The sequence below is a fragment of the Anser brachyrhynchus genome, assembly GCF_964034855.1.
Source record: "Anser brachyrhynchus genome assembly, chromosome: 16".
Classification (NCBI taxonomy): Eukaryota; Metazoa; Chordata; class Aves; order Anseriformes; family Anatidae; genus Anser; species Anser brachyrhynchus.
The window spans coordinates 4,680,994-4,689,920 of record NC_137734.1 but is presented as its reverse complement, the minus strand read 5'-3'; the positions used below and the strand labels follow the sequence as shown (position 1 = coordinate 4,689,920).

Below are 8,927 nucleotides of genomic sequence, written 5' to 3'. Positions count from 1 at the left end.
AAGGGAAAAAAAATTGCATCTATATCTTTGTAACAACACTAAACGAGGCAAGAAAAGTGACAAGCATCCCATCAGGCAGTATAATTAGTACCTATCACTTCTGCTATGTCCTCAGCTATACGTTTTTCTTTTGTACTTTCTCCAATCCTCCACTTGAGTGAATAAGATTATCTACACCTACACCCACAGAGGGAACATAATGTAATTATAGACTTTCTCTTTCAAATTTAATGTGGGGTAACATGTGTGTTCCAAAGATGGAGCCTGGTTTTGATTACCTGTAAACAGGGGCATTTTCTTAAGCTTAAGACAAGAATATTTTTCACATCCTGACCTAAGCTGAAGCCCGCTTGGAATGAATCACAGAACTACTTACTGAGCATTGAAAAATGGCAGGACTGACAAGTAATTGTAGCAGTTTCTTTCATTTTTTTTCACTGATAATGCAATAGCTAAAGACTAAATGAAACTCCTGCAGCTGCCCAGGGAAAAGAAAAAGAAATCTAAGTATGGAGTTAAAGAAAGACTTGGGTATTTATATTTTACAATTTACTTTATTTCAATCTCTGGTGAGACAGCTTGTTCCTAAAATAATGTTCCCTGTTTCATTGGCTTTGTAATGCTAGACTTTTGTACATGTGGGAGGGGAAAGTGAAATTCAAATTAGGGAAAAAAAAAAAAAAGGAATAAAGGAATACTCTAATAATTTTACTGCTAGCCATGGTAGGATTACAAATGAAATTGCTTCTGCGTAGCCATCATCAACTGCTTTAATTTAAAATCAAAATTCAGTAATTATGTGGTTTTTATATTACTAGCACTTATGCTGATGTGCATATGTGTGCATTGTGGATGAGTGAGTAGATAAGCTGGCATTTTGACCACCAACAGACGTACCAGCAATCATCCTAATAGGATAAACAGAAAAATGAAATAGGAAAAAAACATGTCTTGGCCTCCCTAAACAATTATGCTACTTTTTCCAGGACAGCCACTCTTCCAGTGGGCCTCCAGTGGGACATGCTTGTTTGTACAACATACAGTAATAGCAACCAAACACTTCCTCCTAGGCCTGTGCTTTGAGTCTGAATTACCAAGATGGGTGAGAGGATATTCCCATCATGCATGTGTGCTGTGTCTGGCCCTAGGAGCTGAATCTGTTGTGCCAGTGCAGCCTCATGGGATGGATAAGAAAATTCAAAGTTCTGGATCTAAGGAGGGTGGGCCTCTCAGATCCCAATTTCAGTACGCTCACTCTTGTTTTGCCTTCAGAAACACTTAGAAGTTTCAGATATATCACAGTCATTATGTATCGTCCATCCCAGCACCTTGTGCTCTCCTCCAAAACCAGGCAATCTTGAAAAAATAGGTCATTTTTTTTCAAGGAGATCTTCTAGTAAAGATGGAGTCTGAAACAAGAGTTGCTCGTGAACAGGAGATAAAAGCTTGTCTTCTTGTAACATAATTTGGTGATACATATTATTTGGGGATGATAAAATCCAGAACAGACTTAACAGAATTTATACATAACATAGCATATAACATAAATATAGTGCAGTAAAGGCATCTGTAATCAGGGCAGCACTCCACAGTACATTAAAATAAGGAATAATGAAAGCTCTTTGATGGTGGAATCATGCACGTTTCACATCTCTTTACATATCTGAGCTACAGAGGGACGTATTTTTTTTAACAAATTAACTTTAAAAAAAAACAAAACCCACAGCTTACATTCATACTGAAGAATACACCAGAATTTACGGAGCACCAGCTAGGATAGAATAAATAACCCTGTTATCAAACAAGGGAACTTTTCATTGTCCTGGTCCATAATATGTTTAACAGGGTTAATCCATAATTTTGCAATTTTGATGGGCTTTTCTCCCTTTTCCTTTCTATGGGAAGATTTAAGAGGACCATATAACTCTTAAACTGCAAAACAGCAATTTGCAATTGCTTGCTTGGTACTATGTTTTCTTTTCTTTATGCTGATGAGTTTTGTTAATTTTTGTTATTTACTTTATTTTTCACATAATTTTTAGAAGTATTTTTTCAAACATAATAGTGGCAGTTTAAAAGGAATAACCACATTATGCAAACTGTTATATAGAAGTAGTATACTTCCTAGTTCCACAAGGACGGGGGGAAAATAGTATTTTCATTAATCACACATACAAAAATAGTTTCACTTGAATACTTACTTAAAAATAACATTCTAATAGCACAGTAAATCCTCAAATCCTGATAAAACATCATTTCCAAATTGATTCAGAGAGTCTTTACTAAACTGAAATAGCACGTGGATTTTGATCTAGTGAGGTTTGCACAAAAGATTTAGAAGTTCATATTGGTTGTTTCAAAACATACAGGAAAGAGGTGGGAGAAACATCTTCCTCCCCACCCTAACCTCTTTATGAATATGTATGTACGCAGATGGTACCTTAGGAAGTTTACCATGTAAAGCCTATAATTTTACTTACTACAAATCACATTGTCTATGAGATTTTCCTTGGTTTATTTACTATCAGAAATATTGTAAAAGCTGTCTGGGTTAGCCTGTAAAAAATTCTCCAAGAAATCAGCTTTGAAGTGTGTAGCTGCTACTCTTCTCCTGTCCCTCCAGGGTAGTAGTAGCAAGGGTCAGAACCTTCACAGGTGCACTCATCCCTTGCAGAGACTCCAAGAGAAAGTGCTCTGATTCTTTGTGTTAGATACTCTGTACTCGAGAAGCTGGAAGGGTGAGACACAGTGGGATCTGATAGAAGACAGATCAAAACACATGAGAAAGGAACATACAGTCAATATGTATTAGGGATAAAGAAACCAGATTTTTTTTTATTCTATCCATATCGAATGACTTTTTTTTTTTTTTAAATGAGAACTAGGGCTCTGAAATGTGTATTTATAGTACAGTCCTGTTGACATCACTAGAAACAGGATTAAGCTTTAATCCTGAGTAAATGGATTTAAAGCACCTGGGTCACATTCATCATCACAGAAAGGCCACTAACCAAACAATCCAGTTTGGTTTTAACACAATAGCCACCCGATACTCTAAATTCCTTAAATATGGTAACACATCTGTCAAGAATTAAACCCTGATCTGATAGAGAATTGTGTTAAGTACTTTACTAACTGTAACATCTGAACTTCATTTAAATTCCTTAGGTTCACAGGTGTCCTGTTGAAGCTAAATGGTGAATGCCTTCATTTCTAAGATTGTTTGCTCTCTCTGAATCAGTGGATGGATTGTGTGGGTTGTTGTAGGTACCAAGTATGTAGCTGGAAGTATTTTCATTGAGAGATGTGGATGTGTGTCTTGGTGCAAGGGGACTACAAATTCTTCAAGGTAGTAAAATTTCATCGATTTTCCAAAGCGTTTTTACTAATTCCTGTGATGTTCATAGGGCTAGGTAGTTGTGAATATCTTTCTCTCTCACGCGTATTCTTGCTTTAGAAGGTGAATTTATTACTGATATATTTCTTATGGATTGGCTTTGTCTGTCCTTTGAAGACACTAATGGTGATCCTCATACTATAGAAATAAAGATTATTGTGTCGTAGTAATACATTTAAGAGCTCTTTCACTTTTTCTTTATCTCCCAGCTTTCTCAGAGTTCAGATTAACCTATTAAATATCTTTCTAAATATAGCAAATACTTTGTATACCAATATCTTTTTTTGTTTTTAGTCTTCAGATATTCTTGAAACCAATATGCCATTCTTTAATATCACAACTTTCACTTTATTTGTTTATTTCCTTGATCACTGCTATCTTTGGCATCTCTTTTGTACCATCTCCCTGATCCTTACTTACTTTTTTTCTTTTTTTTCAGATTCTTTTGTTCCCTAAAGAAGGGGGAGGGGAATATTTTTCTATTTTAGCTTATTATTAGATGGACTTTATTCCTACTCTTTATGCTGCCTTAATTTTAAAGGTAATAATTAATGTAACAGAAGCTTTCCTAGGTTGCTATGATTCTATAATATTTATAACATGGCGGTATTTCTGTGTTAATCTATAGCTCATAGTAATTTCAGAAGCCGAACTCAATTCAGCTTTAGGATTTCTCTTACAGAACTCAGTCTGTGTGTTTACAAAGTCTTAGTCAGGTTACTTCCCTAAAATTGCTAGGAATAGGTAGCTTACTGTGATGTTCATGGCAGTTGTTGTGGGTGTGGTTCTGTTTCTTCTGTTTTTAATAAAAATCAGGGGAAGTTAGCATGAACTTCTGTATAATGAATGTAATAACTATTGTGCAAGGGCAAAACATGTAGCTGGGATATTTTTCTTTACCGAAGGCAGACAGAAAACTCGCTATCTGAGTCAGTGGGTGGAGGTCAGAACAACATCTGCTTTATCCACAGGAGTACAGCCTTTTACAGCTTGCTGTTGTTCAGTGAATCAATTGAGCATGTAATAAGAGCTCCAATATAGACAAGATGCATGGAACATATTGATTAGAGCCTAAGTAAATCTGACCACGGAGCATGTGCAGAGGCTCATTGTACCCCCAGGCAATTTTCTGCCTGTAGTACAGGTAGCAGCAGCAGCTTTTCTACAATATACGTGTTTTGTATTTTTTAATAATAAAAAATAACGAAGTCTTTATCTGACAAATGATGTTATTTGTCTCAAATTGCTCTAAATCTGCAAGTATAGAGATCTGTATTTCCCTAACTGAATATGTGATTCTGGATGCTTCCATTTTATGGCAAGTCAGATATGGGAAAATGTTCAACTCGTGAATGTTAAATGATGTGAATTGAGGTAGACTTTAGATTTACTACAGAGAAAGTAATTCATAAATGCCTTTTATTTTTTCTTCACCTAAACTGAAGGAGCGTGCTGTATGTTATTTATTTCCTTGTAGTTGTTTCTTATTTGGGCTTTGTTGGGAGGAATGATGCATTGCAAGTTACGGAAGCCATTTTGAGGTAATTCACATTAAAACTGTCAGCAGCTGAGAAATTCTGCTCTGAATTAACTGTATGTGTCAAATATTCTTATGCTATTACCTAATCATCAAAAGTTTTGTTATTGTTTCTTTTAACAGAAAAGGTATTCTTTAATAGCAATATTTGGAAATCCATGTCAGTTTTGCTGAGAAATCTGAAGTCAGATTTTTTTTCTAATAATATATTTAAGTAAATCAGGTCTTCTACTTCTTATGGTGACTTAAGGCACCTCTTTCCTTATACAAAAAAGCATGTGTATGAAATAGTTGACTAGGTAGACATTCCTTTTCAACTGGCATTAATATTAATTACGTGTGCAAAACTATATTATAAGGTAGGTATGTAATAGCTCCAATACTGATTTTGCTATTGTTAACTGAAATAATAATCCATTTTTGAAGTTTTTTTGTTCATATTTCTGCACAGCTATTCCTCCTTTTAAGTTTCATTTTGGTTAGGAAAACACTGTCTTAAGGATTTTATATCTGAAGTTGTTCCAATGTCTTCAAAAATGTGAAAGTCCAAATTCAAAATTACTCTGTGGGTTGTTTTTTTCTTCCTAAGCAACTGGATGCTTAAACACAGAAATGCACACTTGCTATTTTAGAAGTTCTACTCCAGCTGGTAGTATTTCTGTAGTCTCGCAAATCCCAATCTGAATTTTATTGATTCTCTGAATGATCATTTGAGAAATTTGCCCGATATGGGTTTTGGTCATTCCTCTTCTTGTCTACTCTGTATTAGTCTTCCTTCTGAGTCTCGAGTAAAAAGCAGCTTTTTTTAATTTATTTTTTTTAATTGCATTGTACATTCTGTTGAAAATAAAGGATTTTTTGGAGTGGGTGGGATGGAGGTGTATGACGGGCTAAGGATACACTAAGAAAAGAGCAGATGTAGGTTTTGAAATGTGTCTGAAATGTGTCTGATTGCATGGACGGTAAACTTCCTAAATAATTATGGAAGGTAAATTTTAAGAGAACTGGTTTTAGCAAGTTTCTCTGGAACTTTCTGAGTGCTGCACTGACATCTTCTTCCATCTTCTCCATTTCTTTTCCTCTGTTCCTGGGGGTGGGGGGAGCCAAAGTTTTTTGTGGGGGTTCCTTTGTGTATATGTACCATCTCATTACGCAGGCTGAAGTTGGAACATCACATAGCTACTGACTGTAAGTTTGTAAGTTAATACAGCAGTGGCAAAACAAGAATCTGAGGGGGCTAGAAGATAACTAGACATTGTGTACTCTTCAGAAGTACATGGAAATACTTTTTTTTTTTTAAAGAAAACATATATAGAAGATATAGAATGCAACAGCCTGACAACTTAATGATCTTCTAGTTCACATTTTTTTTAGGATATGATATAAATGAGCTTTTATAATCAATTTGAATTTGTCAACACTGTTAATGAAAATGTTAATGGCTTGTTAGCTGTTGACTAATGATAGTGGAGGTTTTCATGCCTTATTTAATGGTGGTATGGAACGTAAGAAATCATGATTTATAGCCTGCAAATGGAATAACTGAGTAAGCTTTTCTGATCAGAGAACTCCCTGAGCTTACCCTCATAACGGTGCTGTACTGCACAAGGAGTGATATTGATGAATAGTTTTATGACTCATTTGGTAAGATCTATGAAGGCAGTTACTTCATAAGGTGGCATTTTATCACAGTTGCTTTCGACCTGCTGCAGTTGACTCATTGATTAGAGTTAGTCAGGGGAAGCAAATGCTAGAGACTTACTACTGAAACTGCTGATAGTTGTATCTTTTTTTTAAATACCCTATTTCTGACAATGTGCCAATGATTGCTCTATGTATGCCTAATTATTCTGTCATTAGATGAGGTTTTGTAATTCTGTTTGGAGTGGCAAAGTCTGAGTTTAATATTAGCAGATGCTGTTTTTCTTTCTCTTTTTTTCCTTTTGCCAGGCCTACTTTGCAATGCCTTCTGGATTTTTGATTGAAGAAATTGAACTTTGAATCTATACACATTCATGCATCATTTAGTTAGCTTGCAGAACTCAGATCAATTAAAATTCTGAGCTGAGAGGAAGAGAGATCTGTGAGGACCCCTTTCCTGAAGAAATAATACAGGTTTAAATGCTATTTTGTGGATGGGGTTTAGGACTATTGGTAAGCTGAGCAATTTAAATGAATTATTCCTTGCTTTCAGAACTGCATCTTATTAAATTTGGACTTCATTCTTTAAATACTTGACTCACTAAAGAATTCTTTTGATCCGTGTTTGGCTTTGTTTTTAACACTCAGTGATCAGTAGTTGTGCTGTATAGCTTATACCTGCTTCTCAACCCTGCGTAGTTCCTGAGTCTACTTTTGCCTTCGACTGGGAAGATTACTTGTTCTATTTTGAAATAAGGCATTGAAATGAGAGTTTTGCGTAGCTTGTTTGTTTTGAAGATGTAGTACTACATTTGTTGTTCTAGGATCTGTCTAAATTTTTGCACTTAATGCATGGTTTACCATAAACAAGTAATAAATCAAATTAAGGTTATTTAATATTAGTAGTGCTTTTAGCATGTGTAGGAAAAATTAATGTAGTTACAGAAACTTTTTTATTCCTTACAGCTTCTTTTCCTATCAAGCTTCTTAAACTCCTATTTTCTGAAAAGTATATGTTACTTATTTTGAAGACAGGTTAAGAATTTGAAGTAATTTTCATGTACTTGTTGTCTGCTATTACCAAAGTGTTTTCCAAGTGGATTTAATTTTCAAGATTTTTATATTGACCACAAATGAAGGATAATTATTTTATTTCATTGTTTTATAATGAAGTTGGCATGAGTTTCTTCTCTAGAAGGACTGGAAATGGGTGGATGAAATGTTAACACACAAAACTACTCTATTGTTGGATAGTCCCAAACTATTTCAGTATACCTGTGTGGAGAGAACAGATAGCTAGGATATGGTAGACAACATAAGGCATAATTTCACAAACAAATTCATGAGTTCTTTGATAGCTTTGCTCTCTTCAGAACTATGCGAGGAATGAATGGGATTTTTCTGCATCTCTCACTTGCAAATTCCTGACTTAATGTGCTCTCGTTCCTTGTAAAAATGGCGGATTTCTGAACTAAATCTGAAGCTTGTTTCTTGGTTCTTATGGATTTGTCACAAGGAGGATCTAAATCGAGAAGATACCTCTGTATGGGACAGATCCCAAAAGACTTGCGTTTACTTCAGGAATGGTGTTTGTTAGGAGAAGTAAGTACCCACATTCAATCTGTATGTCCAGAACCTTTCTCTGGAATCTTTATTCAGAAACAGAACTACTCATGGTTCTATTACTCAGAAATGACAATTATAAACACATGAGTAAAATGCTGAATTCTATTCTCCATTTGTCCATCTTCTAAACTTGTGATATACTGGAGCACTGAAAAACAAAACAGTGAATATGCCTGTTCATAGCAAATTGTTACCAAAAGTACTCTATTAAATAAATGACTTGTTCTTTTTCCTATGGGGTTTATATTTCGGTTAACAAAGTTGTGCAGAAGTAGCTGGTTGTATATCAAAGAATTTAGATCTAAGAAGTCTATGAACAGATACTGTAAACATATGGGAATAGAGGCTGAAAGAAAAAAATCTTTTTATAACAAGAGCTGCCTTTTTTAAAACTGGTCAGTGTTGTAAAACGGCTGATGATAAACAAACTTGATGTAGCTGGTCACTTTTTGCTGCACGCTTTACTTTGCATTATTACTCTTGAAGTACACTCCTAAATAGACATAAGGCACAGAAAATGCTCTTAAAGTTTTGGTTAAAATTTTGCTTTAACAATATTCCACACTTGGGCATATTGTTTCTTGTGTGTAAGGTGTTTTTGTTTTTCTGTTCCTTTTCACAGATTTGGAGGTGGGAGTGGAAGTAGCAAAACTACTGAATTTGGTAAGAGAACGAAGCTCGTAATGTTTGCCACTTTGTGTTAATTACAAAGTTGTTTTGCATGAG

The 8,927-nt window shown here is 35.0% G+C and overlaps 1 protein-coding gene across 4 annotated transcripts in view; it reads left to right on the top strand.

Moving 5' to 3' along the window:
- Window positions 1-3,227: 3,227 nt before the first annotated feature.
- Window positions 3,228-8,927, top strand: part of CDH4 (cadherin 4) — a 673,189-nt gene continuing 667,489 nt past the window's right edge. Inside the window, exons 1-3 of one of the 4 annotated variants that reach the window (XM_080557562.1) lie at window positions 3,228-3,349; window positions 8,059-8,177; window positions 8,824-8,864. The gene's annotated coding sequence lies outside the window, so the exon portion shown is untranslated. The remainder of the gene's footprint in view (window positions 3,350-8,058; window positions 8,178-8,823; window positions 8,865-8,927) is intronic. The other 3 variants (XM_080557565.1, XM_080557564.1, XM_080557563.1) reach the window with 3 other exon arrangements.